The sequence below is a fragment of the Micromesistius poutassou genome (genome assembly GCF_964030765.1).
Source record: "Micromesistius poutassou genome assembly, chromosome: 8".
In the NCBI taxonomy this organism is placed as follows: Eukaryota; Metazoa; Chordata; class Actinopteri; order Gadiformes; family Gadidae; genus Micromesistius; species Micromesistius poutassou.
This window is the reverse complement of record NC_140278.1, coordinates 270,979-294,523: the sequence shown is the minus strand read 5'-3', so window position 1 is coordinate 294,523 and position 23,545 is coordinate 270,979. Positions and strand designations below refer to the sequence as shown.

The window sequence follows — 23,545 nt, the reverse complement described above, 5'->3', positions numbered from 1 at the left end:
CTGTATCCCCAACAGTAGCCGTAAAAAAGTGTGTCATCTTTGGCAGTATTGCCAAATACTTAACGGCATCTTTTAGCTTTTTTATTTTATTTGAGCCACTTGTGTAACTTTATTTCCTAACCCTTTATTTTATTTTCGCGTTAAGACTGGTCTTGCTTCGTCTGTTTGTGTACAAAAAAAAAAGGGGGCCCCAAGCGGCCGCCTACCTCTGCCTCTATGTTAAGACCTCCACTGCAGGCGGCGCACCCTGAAGCCTGTGTAGTGGGCCCTGGGGTCAAGAAGTGTGTCCCTACCCTTCCACACAGCAGCTGGCTATGACAACTCTCCTTCCCACACCCAGGCAGCCATGCTGCCACAACACAAATTGTCTATATGCTGAGTGCCTGAATTGTCTCTGCTCCATTCCTGGCTCGTGGCTCTCATCAAGAGCAAAGATATCCTTCCATGCAGCCCGGGCCAACCGCAACACCCCCTCGTCCAACACGTAATACTGCATGTACGCCATGGTACCTGCGACAGCATACCCTCTCAATGTCGGAATCCATCTCCCTGCAATTCCGACAAGTGCACCAGTGAGGGAGAGCTCCATCTGGTTCAGGGTTCAGGGTGCAGGGGTTCCTCCAGCAAAGACAGTACGTCAAACATCATCCCTCGAGACCTGTTCAGGATTTTTCCCAATAACTTGTCCTTCTGGCCAGGCTCCGGACAGAGAGTGACATTTTGCCTTGAAAAACAAATCAAAAGTTTTTTCTTTTCATTGTACATATCTCTGGGGTAAAATCAAGTATATATGATATCTTATTGGGTTGTAAACAATTGTAAACAGTAAACATTGGAATTGTGAACATTAGTTGTAAACAAACCTTTGTCTCTGCGGTTCTGGAGCTCTTCCAGCGTTTTCCGGCTGTCCGAGTTCAGGGCCCTGTTTCCCGAAAGCATCGTCATCCTAAGTGGGTCGTAAAGTTCATAGTACGATCATCGCAGAGTTTTCAGACCGTTTCCCGAAAGCATCGTTGCGTAACGACGTTGTTAAAACCCTCGTAGCTAACGACGGCTCCAGAGGTACTCGTAGAGCGCTAAGAGCTCATGTGTTTTATTAAAACACATCCAATACCACTGAATGTCTAGCTGGCGCTATTTCGCAATACCCCAAAAACAGTGGTTACCGCCGATATATTACTCAGAGAAGACAGAGACATGTTAGAAGTCAACAAAAATATAACTTATTGCAGCAATTTAAAATTCCAAAAATACATGCGCAGCCGAAATGTACCGATCAAATGGCATGTCAAAAGGCAACCCTATCACAAGGCATATAATAAAATCAAATGATTCCATTGCTTGAATCATACTGTACATGAATCATGCTGAGACCAGCGGGTGTCTGAGAATTTCTGCAGGCTTTTTTTGTTGCGATTGTTTGCTATGAAGCACTGTAGGAGCTTCGGTGAGGCTGTGATGACGTGCACTATTAATTGGACCGTGTCTAGACAGTTACGAACATCCCTGACCTTAGTGCACAATCGCCAAGTTGAGAGCATGGTTACTGCAGTGAAATAGACTACTGCGGGAAACTGTGCTGCGATGCGTGCCTTTCCCGCTTACATTGCCCGCACCATCATACCCCCGCCCAACAAAATGGGCAGGATCTAGACCAGCAACAGCAATAGCCGTGTCAATGCCTCTGCGTTTGAATGATAATGAATTAATGGAACGTTGCATTTTTAATGTTTACACTAAAGATTCTAGACTAGAGAGTGCGCGCCAATCAATGAAACGTTATGCGGAAAAGTCTGCTCTCTTTGCTGCGCTAAGCATGTTTCAGAAATCAGCACATTTAGAAAAATGCTATAGTTGTCACACAGACACAAGGGGGGAAAACGTGTGAAAAAATGTATGCACGGTGTGTTCAGGATTAGTCTATTCTTTTCGTAGGCTACTCTGCTGTTTGGGCCTTGATGGGGAGATATTTTTTTGCTGCCACAAAATATAGTTTCATCCAACAACATTCCTGCGTCTCCCCCTCCTATAGAACATTTCAGCACCGTGTCAGTAGACAGTGTTGTAAAATATCTACTCCGAAGCTGTAGGGGGAGCTCTGTAGAGAAAAATGTGAGCGCAAACCAAGAAAAGAGCAAAGGAATTGCCGATCCTGCATAGTGGGCCTTTAATAAAGGAAACAGGAAATAGAGATGGAAGGTATATAATAATTAAAGGTAAGATAGCTAATGTTCTGGTCAGAACATTCTATAAATCTCTATTGATATTATAACCTCCCAAGCTGAGGGAATTCTAATTTGTGCTGGTGATTTTAACACAATTTTGAACTACTATTTAGATACGACAAGTACAAAGAAACAGAGACTTCAGAGGTTGTGATGTCATTTTCTGTCTCGTAGCACTTATAGCGTTCCCGTTTGTCTTTGTGATCGTGTCATGTCATTGGCTAGTCATTGTTATTGTTAGCTACATTAGCCTCTTTAGCAAACCAGTTCGAAAAGAAACAACACAACTTTACATTGTATTGCACGCACAGCAAGACCATACATTGGTGACCGGAATAAAGAAGAAATGTAATCAAGTGTGTGAGAGCATTTAAAATCGACCATCAAAATCAAAATGACCAATGTGGTACAAATACAAAGAAAAGAAATCTCTTCACAGGCGCAGCCATTTTTGTTGAGAGCGTCATCACATCGCTCGGTCTACTCTCAGAATTTCGAAGAGGCCGACCAAAAGGGGGCGTGCCTCTGAGAAATGCCGCAAGAAAGCTTGGAGATTTTCCCACTTTGAACTCGGAAGGCTGGTGTCCGAGGCATCTGGAACACACCAAAATACCAACAGAAGTGATGTTCGTCAGAGCCCTGTTGTAACGGGCAGCGGGGCTGGGCGGGCAGCCCCGGGGACAGCCAGCGTTCAGTGGGCAGCCCCGGGGGCAGCCAGCGTTCAGCGGGCAGCGGACAGCCCCGGGGGCAGCCAGCGTTCAGTGGGCAGCCCCGGGGGCAGCCAGCGTTCAGCAGGCAGCGGACAGCCCCGGGGGCAGCCAGCGTTCAGTGGGCAGCCCCGGGGGCAGCCAGCGTTCAGCGTTCAGCGGACAGCCCCGGGGGCGGCCAGCGTTCAGCGGGCAGCCCCGGGGGCGGCCAGCGTTCAGTGGGCAGCGGACAGCCCCGGGGGCGGCCAGCGTTCAGCGGGCAGCCCCGGGGGCAGCCAGCGTTCAGCGGGCAGCCCCGGGGGCGGCCAGCGTTCAGTGGGCAGCGGACAGCCCCGGGGGCGGCCAGCGTTCAGCGGGCAGCCCCGGGGGCGGCCAGCGTTCAGTGGGCAGCGGACAGCCCCGGGGGCGGCCAGCGTTCAGCGGGCAGCCCCGGGGGCGGCCAGCGTTCAGCGGGCAGCCCCGGGGGCGGCCAGCGTTCAGCGGGCAGCGGACAGCCCCGGGGGCGGCCAGCGGGGCTCCGACGGACCGCTGCCGTGGCAGCGGGGCTGGGCATTCAGCCCCGGGGGCGGCCAGCGTTCAGCAGGCAGCGGGGCTCCGACGGACAATCCTGGGCAACAATCCTTTTCTCCTCCATGTCGCGGTTCCCAATTCCTTCTCAACCAACCCGACGCAGACAACCCCGGGCAATAATCGTGGGCAACAATCCCCTTCTCATTTTGCAGTTCAGTCTGTACTTAATATTGACGTAGAAGTGGAAGAACCAGAGGCGTCTGAGAACCCAACGCAGTCGTTTGAGATTCATAATATCATCCAGCTTTTCGCAAACAGCTTTTGACCATGATAATATATATTATATTACATAGATATCTAAATATAATATGATATTATTTAGATATAGAGCTCCAGGACTCCCGTTCCACTGTAAACACTAGCGCATGGTACCGTGGCCGCAAGCTGCTCAGGGCCACACCCCCACTCTCCACCTTGACCCGCCTCCAAAAATGTCATGTTTGTGGAGAGCTCATTGTGGGACTGGCTCGTAGTGGCTGTAACTCTGCACCAAGGCTGAATATCTTGAACGTCTTCAAGTACTGTATTAGGGGCCCACTAACACCTATATTAAAGCATCCATAAAATAGTATGCTATGGGACCTTTAAGTCACACTTGTAATCATGCCTGATAGGAATTTGTAATGTTTGTGTTTAAAAAAAATTGTAATCCTTGTTTTTTGAGTGACCATGACAAACAGGGAGCAGCCTCCTCTATTCTGCCCATCTCCATCAAAGGAACAAGCCTAGTAAGATATTTTTTGTGTATATTGCTGCACTTCTCACACAGCAAACATCAGATGTAGATATCTAAGACACACACACACACGCGCGCGCGCTCGCAAACACAAAGACACAGAGAGCACAGCACAGTTCTATGCAAAGTGGGGAATGACAGAAAAAGTTTGAAAAACACTGATCTGGAGTGACACTCGGTTACCTCTTTTATTTTGATCTGGGTTAAGATGAGTTCCTGCAGCAATGTTGTGTGGCAATTACTCAGCTCTCTGACATTAGCTTATCTAATTGTAATAAACTTGTGAAGACTTACTTACAACAACCTAGTTTTTCTGTATTTCCTAGTGACACTGGATAATATGACGGCTCTTTGCAGCAGCCTACACGCCACGTTCCTTCAGGGCTCCATCAGATCTCTATCCAACGATAGTAATATATTTTATATGTAATGTATGATACTGCACCTCAGACTGAGGTAGTAAAAGTATTCATACAGAGCAATTCAATAGCAAATGAATAAGGGCCAGATTTTAAATTGAAACTGGATCGGTGCCAGCTGATTTTATAATTTCATAGTAACAACCGTTAATTGGCAGCAGGAACCAGAAGATGACAGGCGGGGCTCTCCTGAACGTAAGCTATTTAACATGCAGATGGAGAACACACTGAGACAGACAGACAAAATACACAACACAGTGAAACACACACACACACAAAATATACACACAAAATACACAACACAGTGTGTACAGCACACACAGCACAGTCCTACACAAAGTGGGGAAAGTTTGAGAACCACTGGTGTGGGGTGACTCGTTTAGCTTTGTTCTTTGGACCTGGGTGATGCTGTTCTTTGTGTAATGGGCCCTTTTCCTGTATTTCCTAGTGTCACAAGATGATGCCAGCAAGAGACACCCAGCGATGAAGGGATGTGCTCTCCTGAATGTAAGCTAATCAACATGCAGACACAGAACACAGATCAGAGTCTGTAAAACAACATTGTAAGCAATTAAATCTCAGGGACGCATGGTGGCTAGCTAGCAGGTATCTGCAAGATTAAAGACAATGTTTCTACTACTAGGCTGAGATAGAGATTGCACTTGGTAGACAATAGAGGAGCTGGCTAGGTTTGTGCCGATGGATGATATCATCGAGAGCCACCATCGTGACGCCACACCTCCACCTGACACTGAATACCTGAAAGAATCATTCATCTTTGTTTTAGCCTTTTTTAATCTTTGTGTTTCAAGTGACCACAAAGAACACAAACATGCCTCAGTGTGAAACCCCTCTATCCCGTCCAGGCCTCCAACAGAGGACCCCTCAAAGTAAGACATATTTTGGTGTATGATGGGTTTATGTGTCTGCACTTCTTACTCAGTGTTATGGTATGCTATAGGTTGAAGCACTTGGTGATCACTAGAGGAGCTGGCTGCCTGGTTTCGGCTCAAAGTTAGGTAGGAAGAAAAGTCTCACTCACTCACTCACTCACAGTTGACGCTGGTTCTTTGGCGTAGGCTAGGCTGTGCAGAGTGCAAAAAGTCTGCCCTCATTCATATGGTCATTCTGACTCTGAATCCAATACGATCTGACACTGGGCAGGAAGAAAAGTCTCTCTTTCGACTGCCTTTTTGGATTGTCGGTGCTGAATAAAATAGCATTTATAGTTGTTTACTAGTTTAACAGCACCGACAATCTAAAAAGCCAGTCGAAACTAGATGGAAAATGTGTGTAGTTCAAAACGTGACGCAGCTTTTAATTCTTCGTCACCTACAGAGTTTGTTATGTACGATCATTCATAAACCCTGTGTTATTTTACATAAACATTTGACCGAGGGAACCGGAGCCTCAGAGGCGGGACTTATTCTTCAGAGGTCTATTCTCAACCATTTTTAAGTTTTTTTTTTTTTTTAAATGCCCTGACTTTTCTGAATCAAACTGAAGATATAGACTTTTATGCTAGGTTCTTTAGGTGCTGTGTTAAGAAATCCAGCTCATCCAAATGCAACTCAGGCGGAAATTGAGATGACCGTTAAAAACTGGCTGTGGCTCAGCAGGGACAGGGGGCCGACAAAGGCGTGGTGACGCGCAAGCATCTCAAGCATCGTAAAAGTAAGCCACGGTGCCGAGACATAATAATATTACATGATACCAATGAAAAAAAGCATTTAAAATACAGAAATGTTGGTTCCCTGAAAAGATGTTCATGTACTTTCATGTCATGTAAGTACTTTGGCTCCTTTTTCATGAATGACTGCATCAATGTGGCATGGCATGGCTCGATCAGCTTGTTGCACTTCTGCACTGCTGCACTGCACTGCTCATTTGCATTGGTAGGTCTGTCTCTGTCTCTCATCTTCCTCTTGACAAAACCCTATAGATTTTGTATAGGGTTCAGTTCACGTGAGTTTGCTGGCTTTTCAAGCACTGGCCTCGTTCGGGAATTCCATCCCAAACGCCCTGACCCCTAACAGTAATTCTATGGTCATTAAACCATTAAAGGTCCCATGGCATTCACTTTATGAGGTTTTATAACATTAATATGAGTTCCCCTAGTCTGCCTATGGTCCCTCAGTGGCTAGAAATGGCGTTAGGTACTAGGTATCCTGCTCTGCCTTTGAAAAAATGAAAGCTCAGACTCGCCGATTTGGAATTTGGCCCCATATGTCGTCATAAGGGGCCAGGTTACCTCCCCCTTCTCTGCTCAGCTACGACCGTGCGAGTGCCACATGTGTGTGTGAATACACACACTGTAACGCAAGTGTTGTGCACTTTACAACACAATAACGCAAGCTTGCATAAAGCTTGCATTTGGTGAAAAGACTAGACTGCATCGGGTCTCTGTTATTTCCACAACGAGACTCGTAGTGGGGGTTATCTCAGCCATGGTTGGGAAGGAATTGCGGGAAAGGAACTTTGGCTTTGACTCCCTGAAGTCCAGATTGAACTGCGACATGGAGGAGAAAGAATAGAATAGAATAGAAAGCCTTTATTGTCATTATACACAGTACAATGAAATTCAAAGAGCAGCTCCTTAAAAGTGCACACATAGTTAGCACAATATAAAAGACTATACAGTATAAATATGAATACACAATAAAAAAAACACAAACAGACAAACAGAAACATTTTGAGCACAGACTTGAGTCCAAGAGCGGCTAGCAGTGTATTGAACGGTAGAGGTAGGTTATGTCTGGTGGTGCAGTGGTCAGTGCAAATATGTCAGTGCAGTTTATATTAGTGCAATTTGAGTTTAGTAAGGTGACAGTTTTGGGAAAGAAGCTGTCCCTGAGTCTATTTGTTCTGGCCCGTATGGACCTGAAGCGCCTGCCAGAGGGCAGCAGGTTGAAGAGATGGAAGCCGGGGTGGGCGGTGTCTTTCAGGATGTTTCTGGCCCTGCTGAGACAGCGGGAGTTGTAGATGGTGCTTAAGGAAGGCAGAGGGTAGCCAATTACTTTTTCTTTTTTTTCTTTGCCACCCTCTGCAGTCTCTTCCTGTCGGCCTCTGTGCAGCTGGAGCGCCACACTGACACAGCGTAGGTCAGCAGGCTCTCCATGGTGGAACGGTAGAAGGTCACCAGCAGCTGTGTGTTTAGTAGCTCCTTCCTGAGCACCCTCAGTAAGTGTAGCCACTGCTGGGCCTTCTTGACCAGCGCTGAGTGGAGTGGAGAGCCATGGCTATTGCGTCTATGGTGGATCTGTTAGTCCGGTATGCAAACTGGTGCGGGTCCAGGGTGGGGGGGAGACAGGCTTTGATGTGTCTCAAAACCCTTGGTGATGACTGGGGTGAGTGCTACGGGGTGGATGTCATAGAGGCTGGTTGTGGGTGACTTTTTAGGGATGGGGATGATTATGGCAGATTTCAAGCAGGATAACGGCTTGTTCCAGAGACAGGTTAAAAATGTGCACTATTGCAAAATTGTCCGCGATTTTATTAAACCACTATTCTGGACAAACACTATTCTGGTGTTTGTCCAGAATAGTGCTGTTGTTACACCAACCTTCATGCACGTAGATGCAGAGACCCCCTCCTCTGTTGTTCCCGGAGTCACTGTTCCTGTCCCATCTGTGTAGTGTGCTGCCTGCTAGCTGCACCGTGGCATCAGGGATTTGTGTATTTAGCCATGTCTCCATGATGATAAGCATGCAGCATTCGCAAACATAGCGATTTCCAGCCAGCTGTATTTCCAAATCGCCTGTTTTGTGTACCAAGGATCTGGCATTTGTAAGGTAGAGGCTCGGCAGCGGAGGGCTGAGTGGCTGATTCCTCAGCCTAGCCAGTAGCCCAGCAGCCACTAGCCCAGCCCTGCAGCCTCGCCTTTGTTTCCTCTCGCGTCTGTGTTGCCTGCCAGACCCGATAACAATCCACGGAGATCCCGCTGGTCTCGCTATCTTGTCCGGAATGAGTGCAATGAAAGTTGCTGGAGATGGTCATCTTCTGTTGGAAACTGATGTCCAGTAAGTCCAGACAACTGTAGTGTTCAGTAGAGTAAGTAAATGAACGTACAACACACGAAAAACACAAAAAAAAGGCACAAATAGGGAGAGCTGTGAGCCGCTGCGTCTGTGCACGCCGCCATCTTTAAAAAGGGATTGTTGCCCGCGATTGTCTCCCGCCAGAGCCCCGCTGCCCGCCGCGGAGCTCCACCGCCGCCGGCCGTCGGTGGCAGTGATCCCCGGGCAACAATCCCTTTCTCCTCCATGTCGCGGTTCAGTCTACCTCAGATTGATGTGGAAGTGGAAGAACCAGAGACGGAGTCGGAAAACCCGAAGCAGTCGTTTGAGATTCATAATATCATCCGGATAATATATATTATATGATATAGATATCTATGAATAATATGATAATATTTAGATATAGAGCTCCAGGACTCCTGCCGGAGCACCCGGTGTTCTAGAATATTTACAGAACACGGCCAAAAGCTGTGTGCGCCTCGCCATTGCGATACATCCACTGTAAACACTAGCGCATGGTACCGTGGCCACAAGCTGCTCAAGGCCCCCACCTCCACCTTGACCCGCCTTAAAAAAACAGCACGTTTGTGGAGAGCTTATTGTGGGACTGGCTCGTAGTGGCTGTAATTCTGCACCAAGGCTGAATTTCTTGAACGTCTTCAAATACTGTATTAGAGGCCCACTAACACCATGTAAAAGCATCCATAAAGTAGTATGCCACGGGATCTTTAAACCAATGCCTCTGGCAGTGTGGGCCATACAGCAGGGATTTTAAAAATGATTTTGTAGCCTATTGTTGCCTTACTGTGCCCTATTTTTTTTCCTCTCTCCTGCAGGAATTGGCGATGGATGAACTCGAAATATACATGTCCCTATTAAATAAAACAATACAATTAAATAAATAAAAATATATACAATTATTAATTATAAAATAAATAAAATAAAGTTTCTGAACTTGAACCCTCTGTCTCTTCATTGGTGAAACATAGCTGGGTAAGATGTGGATGTAGCCTAAACAAATCAATACAAGGATGGTTTATTTGTCACATACATAGAAATACTAGTGTATGACATGTACTGAAATAGCATTTGGATGTTCAGATTTTTCTGTGCAGGGGTGAAAGAAAAGTAATTTAATAAATAAAAAGCAAGAGAAGGTTGAAAAGTGTCCACAGTGTTAGTGTAGGAGGTTCTAGTGGGGGGGGGGGGGGGGTCATATGTAGGGTGAACGTTGGCTCACTGTCGGCCATCGCATCTCCCTAGAACATCGCGCCGACGCATTTATGTCGGGGGGGCAGGCACACGCTGCCCCGACTTCGGCAAAATGTTAATGTGCGGACTGGGCTGTTTCAGTATATTATTTGCCAGTTGACTGTTAAGTGAGAGTCTAAAATGCGTTCAAGAGCCTTGATGATGATTTCTCAGCCTTAAAGTCACAGTGCAAGCCGTATGTTTTAACAGGAAGTGGTATTATTCAGAAGAACAATCCAGAGGTGCGAGCATACATTGACTACATTGACTGATATCAATTGACTCATTGATATCATTGACAATCAGCAGATTCTGTTTGAACTGTCGCACAGACTGCAGTGCATAAAGCTGCTGTCCCTTCTACGCATCTCAGGCTACAGTCAAAATGTAACAGAATAATACATTACCCTATCCGACCACTAGAGGGAGCCATTCAATAAGGAATAGTTTCGGGAAAGCGGCAGGCACCAGTTCAATCAATCGCAGTTTTCGGGCTGTATGCAGGGGCGTAGCCATCATTTCAGAAGTGAGGGGGACAGATTGTTCAGGAGTAAGCCAACTTCTATCGAGTGATTTATCATCCTCGCATTCAATTGCGCCTCTCCTTAGTGGCTGAATAACCAAATAACCTCAAACAGCTACTGTACGGCACAGACTCAAGTAAAATTATTAAAATCAAAAGTTTGAGCTGCCAAACTCTGGTTGAGTTGAAACAGAATGACCCTCAGACATCTACAGGGTAAATAGCCAGATAATTAAGTGCCAAGTGACAACACTGAACATAGAAAGTTCAGTAAAACATTGTTACTATTAGCAGTTATGTTAAGTCAATAGCACACAAAATGGTATGGAAGTGACAAGGTAACTGGGTAATAAGCCACATAATTTATTGGCATGAAAACAAAAAGTGACATAACACTGAAAAAAGTATCATATTCTGCAGGCTCTCCTGATAGAACTATATTACATTACAAAATAATATTGTGAGGAAGGACGACCTCTGAGGACAGGTAAAGTGGCTATCTCAGAAGCAGCCAATCAGAACCACACTACGCTAGTAAGGAAGCCCCCCGTACATATAATAGAAGCATGTACACATCTAGCCTAAGTGAAGCACCCAAACGTGTTTCTGCGCCTCTCATTAGCCACAATGAATTGCTGAGCAATCTGTTTCCTATTTAGTGTCCAGTTTGTCTTTGTGGATATGACACACAGCAACGCTTGCGTGTCATATCCAAAACCGTGCAATCCGAAGGCTCTACTTCAACTACTACTTAGGCTCTACTTCAACACTCCCCTTACTCACTTCCACCAATGCAAAGCGAATAGAACTGAGTAGGGGAGGGCGTAGCCTAACTAGTTTGGGAACGACCCAGAGAAACGCAACGCAAATTCTATGTGAACATGTTTGAGGCTTTAATAAAATCCCGGACAATTTTGAAATTCCGCCCGGACACATTTTTAGTTCTAAAAAAGAGGGCATGTCCGGGCAAAAGAGGACATCTGGTCACCCTACGTACGGCGAACCCATTTGATTCCTACCTGTTCCACTGTTATAAAAAGAAATAGCGGCACAACTTGGTGGGCGCTATCTTGGTCATTTCTCTGCATGAGAAATACAAAGTGTGGCATGTGAATGGGTTGAAATGCGTGAGACTTGAAAGCCTGACATGTAACTTATTAATTGAGCAGTAGTAAAAAGTGTGGGAGACAGAGGGCACAGATACAGAAAGTACTACCCCCGCTACGCGCCTGGCTGTATGCATATTTTCTGTAATGCTTTATTAATTCAGAACCACAACATGCTTAGTAATTTATCCCTCAATGTATTTTTTGGATGTTTTTCCATTGCGCCTGTGCTTCTATTTCATTTAGCAGTTCTGCTGCATGTTTATTGATATTACAGGTATTACATTATTATTGTATTATTGTGTATTATTAGGTATTACAATCACACATACTGCAAACATTCAAAATGCTCATTCAAGTTGAGTGAACGCTGATCTTTTAGAAACCGAGGGCTTGTAATCTCTACTTGAGCTCTGGACAATAAGTTAGAGGGAAAATAATGTTGTTTTTAGAATTGGCATTACATATTAGTAATAGCAAGAACCATGTCACCTTTGGATATTTAAGTATCTTTGGAATTTTTTTTTTGTTAAAAAAGGGTGTAGCAGTAGGTCATTATATTGGTATTATCTAATCCACGACTTTGCTTTAAATTAAGTTCATTCATGTTGTTAAATATTCATGTTGTCACTTTTACTATAAGTATGTACAAATGGCTGATATTCTTAAGCAATACATTTGCCTTTCTCTTTTGATTTTGATGAATGTCTGCAGGAAGGCTAACAGGATGGCTAACAGGATGGCTAACAGGAAGGCTAACAGGACGGCTAACAGGAAGGCTAAGAGTTTACCAAGCACGCACTTTTTAAGTAGGCACAGGTGCAGCTTTTGCAAATGTTTGCAAACTGTTTAGTTTTTTTTTTACATTTGAACCATTCCGCCTTGTCTCAGTCGTGGAGGTGTTTCCTTTACAGAACAACAGTTCCGCCTTGTCTCAGTCGTGGAGGTGTTTCCTTTACAGAACAACAGTTCCGCCTTGTCTCAGTCGTGGAGGTGTTTCAGCCCTCAGTGACACAGGTGTCCTGGCCTTTAACATGACTATCTGTGGTGTGACCCCTGCTGTGCAGGACCCATACCCTGCCGTTTCCTCACCAACGCTACGAGCACTGTATCATTTGGCTGTCGGCAATTGACTGGCTAGCTGTTGCTGTGTGGTGCCAATGAGAGGGAAGGGAGGGCAGAGGAGGAGAAAAACTACTGGACAAACAAATCACTTCCCCCCTTGCTTGTCGTTATGAAATGCAGCATCAATCCACTATCTGCCACGCGCCCACAGTGTATTGGTGCAATGGCAACGAGGCTGCACTACAGCTTAGAGTAGAGCACTTTCCAAACTATGGCTGCAAATGATGATGGACTATGCTTCTTTCTCCTTCCTTATTTCTTTCATTGTATCTAGAAGTGATGTAGCAACTCATACTGTTTGGATAGGGCTAACACAAATGGGGTTAAACCTCCAGCAGTAGTCCTGTTATATATTATTATTATTTATTCAAAAGGATAATGGAGTTCTCCCGACACCTTTAAAGTTGGTAACAGCTTCTGGGAAAATGACTCTATATCTGATATTCATCTAGGTGCAGATCATTTTCATGATTGCATAACATATAAATGATGTTCGCCTAGCTTGTCTGTGTAGATTAAAAAAGTAATCTACACACCCTAGCACAATCTCCACCTTGACCCTGGAGTGCTTGCAGTATTTTATCACAGTTTTGACAAACATGAGGCGTTAAGGGATATCCATCATGCTAAGCACTACACCAGGGGAGTATCTGCCTAATGGGAGTCAATCTACCAACGGCTTTAGCATAACCCTCATCTGAGTCTCTGGGGGAGGGGGTGCAGGTTCACAAAATGAACCTACCACATAAATTAGGTCAATATGCCAATTGAACCGCGTTAGATAAGACTGTTGCTACAGACCAAGTAAACAGGCTCTTCCTGTGGTCAATATGGAGTTAATTACATCCCAGCACTGCAGAGTGTAGATAGATAAAGGGCCCAATAATCTCATAGAAGGCTATCAGACAGGGAAGACTGTGAATAGGCTTCTTCAGCAAGGCCTGGTCTGTTAGAACGCTGCCTTCGCCGTACAGAAGGTCAATGTCAAATATACCTCATTTAAAAGTCAATAGCGGCCGTGCACATCATCTCCTGGGAATTCTGTCCGAGGACTCTTCCAGACGGCATTGTGTCCTATTCTGTTAGTAGAGGGCAGCCAGAGAGCTTTTTTAATTTTGACCTTCCATTGAAAACTGCTTCAAATCATAAATTACTGGTCTAAAATTAAGACATAAGCTCCCCAACAAATCATGGACCAAACAGTCTCCAGGGAGGGGTTTATGATTTACAAATGCGATATGATCACAGTATTATGATGTGATTCCCTCAACAATATAAAACAATATACTTATCTTTAATCTATTTATCTTGATTTCAATACATTCAAATGCAGACATGCAGTCCTGCTATTAATGCAACTATGTTTTAATTATTTAGTTTATGTTTAGTTATATTATTTCATCATTCTTCATTTTGTGAAAGGTCCAAATACAGGGTGGCCCAGAGTTTAGTAGCCCAAAAGGACTCGATCTTGAAAGTGTGTGTGTGTGTGTGTGTGTGTGTGTGTGTGTGTGTGTGTGTGTGTGTGTGTGTGTGTGTGTGTGTGTGTGTGTGTGTGTGTGTGTGTGGAGGAGGACTGTGGAACAGTTCTTGTCATTTAAAGATAAGTAACTATACTTCCCCAAAATATATATATATATATATATATATATATATATATATATATATAACTGCTTATTTAAAATGCAATAGAAACATGCATATGTAAATATTTCAAATAGATATGTTGTTTAATTAAGTCAAACTAGAAACAAACATAACCATTAGTCCATTGAATGGTGAGCACAGCAGGATAGTGCTGCTTAAGACTCCTGTAAAAATGGGTTGAATGTTAACCTTTCATGGAGAGGGTTGTAGGCCCCTTCTCTGGGTGGATGACCGTAGTTCTCTAGGTGGATGGCCACAGATCAGAACCCTTTTCACATATGAGGCAGACTCAAAATGAAATAATGAAAGAAAATAGATAAGTAAAAGAAAACAAAGGCAAAGTTAGCATTGTAGAAAGTACAATGTTTTTAAGATTTAGCAGAAAGCTAAAGCAAACATACAATAGTAGATAGGTAGGTATTATATAGTAGGTATATAAGGTTCAGCCCACTGAGCGGATAAATACGGGGGACATAAACAAATCCTTTAAGGATATACGTTGTGTTTTAATTATTTAAAAGAGGAGGCAGCTTTTATTAAATAACATTTTCAATGACAATTTATAAAGAAATAATTTATACTCGGACGACAAATTTATGTTTTTCAGAAGTCTCCCACAGGATGTGTGCCATTCTCCTGTCCTGGTCATCTGTAGTGGGACCCCCAAACATGATCTCCCAAATAGATAATATAGGTCCTTGAAAGGAACCTGGACATAAAAAAACACAGTTGACTCGATGCTTACTAATACCACTGTTGACCCGTGAGTTACAGCTGAAATTAACATGAAAACACTGAGGGGATCAAGCCTAATAATATATAGCACACATAGGAATAAGAAGAAGAATAATGGGTAACACTTTACAATAACCATAGTTTATAAATGGTAAATAGACCATTTATAAATGGTTAATAGACCATTTATAATGATAGTTAAATATTAATAAATGGTCTATTTACCATTTATGATTGGTCTTGCTGTTTATAAATGATGATTAAACATTAGTAAACTTAGTAAACTATCTGTTTACCTATTATAAATGGTCTATTTAACCATTTATAAATGGTCTATTTACCATTATAATTGGTCTATAAGCTGTTAACCATTTATAAATGGTCTATTAACCATTTATAAATGGTCTATTTACCATTTATAAACTATGGTTATTGTAAAGTGTTACCGAATAATGTATTATCAAACAACATTACTTAAAGTTGGAGACATTACAATTGTACAAAACAACTAATGCTTTCCCATCAGATCCTTGGTGAACACACTATTTCGCCATAAAAAAAAAAACCCTGAGCAGTTACAATATGATTGCCTCCCAATTAAACTCTTCCACGGCAGATAGCTGTGGAATATTGTGTTTCTTTGCACACATTGATATAATGTATGACAGAGGACCCTGTTTCACAGCGGGAGATTATGATCTGCATGGGTGAAGGAGGAAGGAGAAGAAGAAAAAGGGAACATGTGATTCATAACAAATTACAAAAGATGGAGGCTCACAATCATTTGTACTTGTATTGTTTCACAAATTGCTTCCTTCATCAGCTCTAATTGCAGTGATCACTTATGCAGTATTCCTAACTGTCACATCGGCTGCATGTAATTACATTTAGGAGAACGCTTCATTGCCCTTCTAATGAATTCCCTGTATACACGCATACAGGTTACTGTTTGGTTAACATAATGAAGGACATTCGTTTTTTGTTTTTTTTTGGAAGGCAGAAAATCTGGGAGACATAATTGCTAAAAAAAACACACATTATGTAGAACATGGATTTTTTTGGTTTTCTTCTGATAAGATAAAACTAAATGATTGCTTGTATCTTAGTAGTTTGGTTGAATGATGACAAATGATAGGAATAAAGATATCTCTGAATAATTGTAGACAAAGATGATTATTTTTAAAACCAAAATATTATCTATTCCCAAAATCTCATTACACTTTATTAAGTGAATAAAGTAGATGATATTAATTGCTTCGGAGTATTACATTAAAACCAAGTAGAAACTATAAAAAAATCAGTTCAACAAGTTAGTAGTTAAACATGTTCACAAACAAACAAACTACAACACAAAATAAACTCCAAAAACATAAACAAGAACCACATTTTATAAGATTCAATTTATAAAATATACTGAAATCCCATATGGCGAATGATTCACTTACAATGTTTTCTATTAGGATTTCTCAGATTGTATTATTCCTTTGTCTATAAATCATGTTGAATTAATGTTTGAATATTATATCTTAAATATTTGTGGACTGCCACTTACTGCAGGGTATTCCCGATGTGGTGGGTATTTACACAGGTGATTTGGCCAATAACACTTTTGATTAAACAGAATTGAGTTCATTTCCCGACCTCAGGCGCTACCATAATTAGATTACATGCTTAAGTGGTTGCCGGGAACATCTGCCTGAGATGGGTCCTGCGTCTGGATGCTGCTGAGACATGCTTGACTGTACCTCAGGGAGACCCAGTAACAGTGGTTAAGATCCTCTCGGCCTGTTGCTTCTGATCCAGGGACACATAATGCAGTGTGCCCAGCTTCAACCTTGCAACAGCACAGCATCAATGTAATATTATCTAATGTAATCAAATATAGAGGCATAAAATAAGATTTAAATGTATAATTTGTCATTTCTTCCACTAGGGCTCACTCAATTTAAACAATAACAAAATAGGCTGACGTTGTGAAGTAATGTGGGTTCATGGAGTTGTCTGCCATTGCTGGTGGAAATCCATCTGACTGATTCAGGCAGAAATCATGTTCACGGACGGATTTCCACAAGTAACCTAACGTTAAATTGCTAACTTACCTTTATAAGAGTCAGCTACCCAAATTGCTGTATATAATATGATGTGGTTTATTCAATCGTGGGGTAGTGTGGAAAATAATTCCTGATAATGAGTAAAAAAACGTGATTTTGATTACACTTAAATTTGTGATTTGTGTACTTCTCCTGCTTGTGATTCAATAAGACTTTCCAAAGAGGGAGGAAACTTTGGCCTTTGTGGTAACGCAACATTTCTTGCACAATGTACATAAACCACCTTTTTATTTTCATGATCATTTGACGAAGGCCACCCCATCAAAGGGGTGTGTTTTAGCTGGAACTTTGGTGGGTTGTTTCCAATAAGCAAGGCCACAGAGTGAGGGGCACCAAGGCCACAGAGTGAGGGGCACCAAGGCCACAGAGTGGCACCAAGGCCACATAGTGAGGGGCACCAAGGCCACAGAGTGAGGGGCACCAAGGCCACAGAGTGGCACCAAGGCCACAGAGTGAGGGGCACCAAGGCCACAGAGTGAGGGGCACCAAGGCCACAGAGTGGGGGGCACCAAGGCCACAGAGTGAGGGGCACCAAGGCCACAGAGTGGCACCAAGGCCACAGAGTGAGGGGCACCAAGGCCACAGAGTGGCACCAAGGCCACAGAGTGAGGGACACCAAGGCCACAGAGTGGCACCAAGGCCACAGAGTGGCACCAAGGCCACAGAGTGAGGGGCACCAAGGCCACAGAGTGGCACCAAGGCCACAGAGTGAGGGACACCAAGGCCACAGAGTGGCACCAAGGCCACAGAGTGAGGGACACCAAGGCCACAGAGTGGCACCAAGGCCACAGAGTGAGGGGCACCAAGGCCACAGAGTGGCACCAAGGCCACAGAGGGGCACCAAGGCCACAGAGTGGGGGGCACCAAGGCCACAGAGTGGGGGGCACCAAGGCCACAGAGTGGAGGGCACCAAGGCCACAGAGTGGGGGGCACCAAGGCCACAGAGTGGCACCAAGGCCACAGAGTGGGGGGCACCAAGGCCACAGTGCCGATTGGGCATGCAATCTTCAGAAGGGCATCAAGACCAGACAGAGGGGCAACGACCGCCATGGCCGCCGGTGAAATTCCTGCCATGCTCATAATACAATGTTAAAGGTCCAATGACATGCCACCAGGTGTGGTGTGATTAGATGTTCCAAACTGTTTTGAAAATCTGTCTCTTATGACGTCACAGGTGGGCGTGTCCACGTAGATGTGTGCTGGATAGATCAGTCTACCAGCTTACCCAGTGGACTGTAGCAAACGTTGCTCATCTATCTGTCACACCCTGCACCCTCTAGTTATGTATATGTCAAAATCACAAATGCAACAAAGGGCAAAGGCCATGTTTGATGGATATGTTTTTGCAGCAGACCCCCTCAAAAACGGAATCTATTGAATCGTGTCCCTGAGCACGATTGTCCGACTTTTTTCGTTCAACACAGAACGATATGTAAACCAATGCATTTTGAATGGGAGCGATTCTCAGACTATTTTCGTTCTGGACTAAACAAAATGTAAACCCATGCATTTCTAATGGGGGCGTTTTATATATATATATATATATATACACACTGTATTTATATTTCATTTATATATATATATATATATATATATATATATATATATATTTATTTATTGTGTGTATATATATATATTTTAATATATATTATTATTATATATATTATTATATACATATATATATATATTTATTTATTATGTATGGAAAGGCCCTCTTAAGCCTGTGACACACCAATCCGACTGCCGATCGTCGCCAGAGAAGGCAGTCGGACTGATCATTCTCTCGTCTCCCTGACATGGTCAAAAAAGTGCGAAGAACACACCTGACCTATATATATTTCTATATATTTATTTATTATATACGGAGAGGCCCTCTTAAGCCCATCAGTTACTTGGCTCCGCAGTGCATCAGTGTCTCTCTCTATGGCTCCCTCTCTCTCCTTTCCACTGTGTTTCGGCCAGGGTTTAAGATTTTTGCACCAGACTGCCTCGAAGCAACAAAAATGATCTATTCAATTCAAGATGGGTGAGCGAGAATAGATATATAGTGTCATACCGTCAATATGAATTTCATTCATAGAATTTCAGAAGTGGATGGTCAACGGTCAGATACAGATCTCGTTATAACGAGAATATGTATCGATATAACGAGAAAGGATGTAATTATAACGGCAAGAAAATAAAGGCTACATGGTATACTTATAATCATTTTAATATAATTAACTTATATAGCGTGTAACAAGACAACGAGATGATCTAGTTGTAGGCCAACAGTCAGAATTGTATCCGAATTCAGCCTATAACCTTATACATACATCTAGTCTCACTCTATATACATGTCAAATTTATGAAATACTGTAGGTATAGCCTAGTTTTTATGCTATAAATATTTAATATTATACCACACTCCCCATGTTGGTTGGTGTTGCTACTAGGGCTGCGACAACACAACCACTCCCCTAATTCGTAGACTCATTAGCGTTGACACGTCGCCCCAAACAACTAGATTCACTTTTGTCCCACACGCTCAAGTCCAGTGGTGGCGGTTAGGGTTAGAAAGAAAGCTCCAGAAAAGGCGCAATAGTTTAAAAATGAAAAAGAAGAAATCAATTGCAAAAAAAACGTAGTTTGCAACGTAAACGGTGTGTACATTAATGTTCCTCATCACAGCGTCCAGCTACTATCTAGAGTCAATATGTTCGGGGGTTGTTCAGAATGTCTTGTTCATCTAACATGTTCATGTATTAAATACAGGACATATGCGTGCATGTTACAGAAAATGAAATAATGGCCATAAGTCGTAAACAATTGCATATGGATGTATACGATATCTGTGTGCGTTGTTTGGACGTATCCATAACTAGAGCGTGCACTGTGCAACCCTTCTAAAGTTGAAAACAATCTCCAGATTGAAATGCATTGGTAAATATTATATATATATATATATATATATATATATATATATATATATATATATATATATATATAAATATGCAATTATACATATAGAGTTAGACTAGATTTTTAGGCTGAATTTGGATATAATTCAGCCTCTGCTGGCCTACAACTAGATCGTCTCGTTATCTCGCTATATAAGTTAATTATATTAAAATTTATATTTAAGTGTACCATGTAGCCTTTATTTTCTTGCCGTTATAATTAGGGATGCACCGATACCGATACCAGTATCGGGTATCGGGCCAATACACACCACACACAACCACGCGCAGCCTAACTGTGTGTTCACACCGCACTTCGCCCCGCGACACGTTCCAATGCAAAGTGAACGTAGAGACGCGTATCGGGCGAAATTTTTTGTCGCCCGCGACAAGATTTGATTGACGGGGCGACAGTTTTCCCCAAAACGGGCGGGCGCGTTCACGTGGATTTGTCGCATCGAATTGGGTTAAGCGTGCAAGGCTGAATTAAAAGTACATGTTTTTCTAAATGTTGCTCATCAACAAGGTTGTAATGTAGTAACTACAATCTTTATTCTTTCATTGCGCAGCGGCCGAACTGACGGGGATATTCTCTGATATTATGAATCTTACAGACTGCGTCGGGTTCTCAGACTTTCTGGTACTTGCCACAACAAGTAAAGACTCAGAGTGGGGATTATCTCGTCATGGTGGAGAAGGAATTAGGGGAAAGGAACTTTGGCTTTAACTTTCTGAAGTCCAGATTGAAACACGACATGGAGGAGAAAGTGATGTTTTCAGTAGACAGCTGTCAGTTCACTTCGGGTCCATATCATTTCTCCGACGCTCCATTTTTCCGACCTCTCGGTCATATGCCCCCTCCAGTGGCTCTACCGCATGAAGGATGTCAGCGCGAGGATCACCCGATGGTACCTCATGATGCAGGCTTCAACTTTCGGGTCTTGCACAGAACAGGGGCGCAGATGGTAGTGGCGAACTTCCTCTCCCGTCCACAGGGGGGGGGGAGTGAGCTGGTGGCCGGATGTGTCCCCGGCCTGTGTCGGGGGGTGGTGGATGTGTCCCCGGCCTGTGTCGGGGGGTGGTGGATGTGTCCCCGGCCTGTGTCGGGGGGTGGTGGATGTGTCCCCGGCCTGTGTCGGGGGGTGGTGGATGTGTCCCCGGCCTGTGTCGGGGGGTGGTGGATGTGTCCCCGGCCTGTGTCGGGGGGTGGTGGATGTGTCCCCGGCCTGTGTCGGGGGGTGGTGGATGTGTCCCCGGCCTGTGTCGGGGGGTGGTGGATGTGCGGTGTTTGGCCTGCGGATGGGGCTGTCATGTTGATGATTGGGTCTGATTGCGGGCACCTGCAAGGGAGTGTGTATTTATGTGTCTTGCAGAAGGGAAAGTATCATTTGTGCTAAAAAAAATTAATTAATTAATCGCACAATTTGCTGTGATTTATCACAGCGAAGAGCTGTCTCTTGAAGAGCCATCCTCATCCTCATCTTCAAAACCGCTTATATCAACCGCAGGGTCATGTCACCGGTGGCGCCCAGTGGGCCTCCTTACCAGATTCCCGAACCACCTCAACTGACTCCTTTCTAACTGGCTCCTAATGTGAACGTTCCACTCTGCTGTGCACGCAGGTGCCATTCTGTTCGTGACAACGTTTCCGAGGTAGTCTTGTCACGACCATGGGGCCCCGATGGTGCAGTTTGTGTGGATGTCTGGAGCTCTGTCTGAGCATCGATTTATTTAATACCCACGTCCGGGTGAGGATTAGGCTTCCCGAATACCTATAGTATAACACTACGGTTTGTGGCGGATTTTGTATACAACATTGCTTATTATAATGGTCATAACAATTACAGAACAAACGTACTGTCGAGAGACACTCCTGTCATTTAAATTGGTGAAGCCATGTAGTTTCGGTGTTCTGCCTTGAGGTGATATTTTAAAGACAAATTAGTTCTGTGGTAATTCAATTCAGCGTTGGGTACTGTGCAGATTACTTTCATTTTCTCCAAGGACCTGTCGGGCAACTGTTTAGCGTTACACTGGTCCGCCACCACAGGAAGTCAACAAAGCTGCGTTAATTGTGTTTAAAAAATTTATGTGTTAAATCTTTCAAAATTAACGCAAAGAATAACATGTTTAAAACACTAATATATATAGATATATAGATATATCTATCTATATAGTATAAGTATAAGTAAATAAGAAACATATCTGTCAGACAATGACCATATGCAATTAAAAAAGGATTGGGTTGATCAGGTTTACTTTTATTCATACAAAACTCATAGAAGAGGAACAGCTATTGCTGATTTGAAGTAAAAACATCCCATTTAAACTGCAAAAGTCAGTTACGGACCCAAATGGTCGATTTCTTTTGATATCGGGTTCTCTCTGTGGAAAACCAGTAACTTTAAAAAAATGTTTATGCCCCTAATATCGATGTACCATCATTCGTGTCTGACATGGTTCTGCTCTTCAATAAAAATTGTAAAGGATTTGGTGTGATAGGTGGAGATTTCAATTGTACACTGGATTCTTCCTTGGATAAATCTCATAAAACTAAAAGCTACAGCTCCAAATCCTCAGATCCTCAGAATTGTATCTGTCTTATTACGTTCAATGCTTCCCTCAATACTTATAATTGGTTATCCCACCCCACACCCCTTGACCCACCCACCCCGCACAGGATAGAGCTGAATACACCTAGTACACAAGACTACTCTATCTCAATGCTGGTCCACATTCAAGACCGGACACACAGACACGCACACACACATGACAAAAATAAATAAATAAATAAAATACATTTAAAAGAAGGGGGGGTTCTAAGAGGGCATTATACATTTGGCTCCATTGGCTATCAAATTGTTTATTTTTGTCCTCTGACATTGATCTTTCAATACACAGGTAGTACTTCATCAAGGCCTTCCAATGCTCTTTTGAAGGTGCTTACTTTTTCTTCCAGTTTTGCAAAATAATAAAAAAAAATGTCTGCCAACTAGTCGGATATCTCCTCCCCTCTGTCTTGAAAAATACACTTTCTTGGTGAGAATATCATTTTTCTGTTAATATATTTACATAGCCAACTCTCTATGCTCTCCCAAATCTTCTTAATACTTTTGCAGTACCGAAAGGCGTGCATGAGGGAGTCACTGTATAGGTTGCACTTTAAACATTTATCTGATGATGTGTTATCAAACTTGCTTATTTTATCTCTAGTATAGTATCCTCTTGTCATTACCTTAAACTGTATTAGGCGCAGATTTTCATTAGTGGTTAAATTGTATGTTAGTGACAAGCATTCTTAAAATTTTTCTTTAACATCAACGCCTAGGTCTTCATTCCATTTATTATATATATTCTCTAATAATGTATCGCTGTTTTCCGTGCTTATCAGCAAATTGTACATAGACACAATCAGTCTCCTCTCTTTGACGCTTT

At 43.2% G+C, this 23,545-nt stretch overlaps 1 pseudogene across 1 annotated transcript; it reads right to left on the bottom strand.

Annotated features, from left to right (window-relative positions):
• Nucleotides 1–219: 219 nt before the first annotated feature.
• Nucleotides 220–8,352, bottom strand: LOC311351656 (annotated as a pseudogene). The gene is made up of 4 exons: nucleotides 8,220–8,352; nucleotides 7,675–7,873; nucleotides 7,538–7,615; nucleotides 220–724 (listed from the first exon to the last, which is right to left on the bottom strand). The product of its transcript is annotated as an uncharacterized misc_RNA (transcript).
• Nucleotides 8,353–23,545: the final 15,193 nt, after the last annotated feature.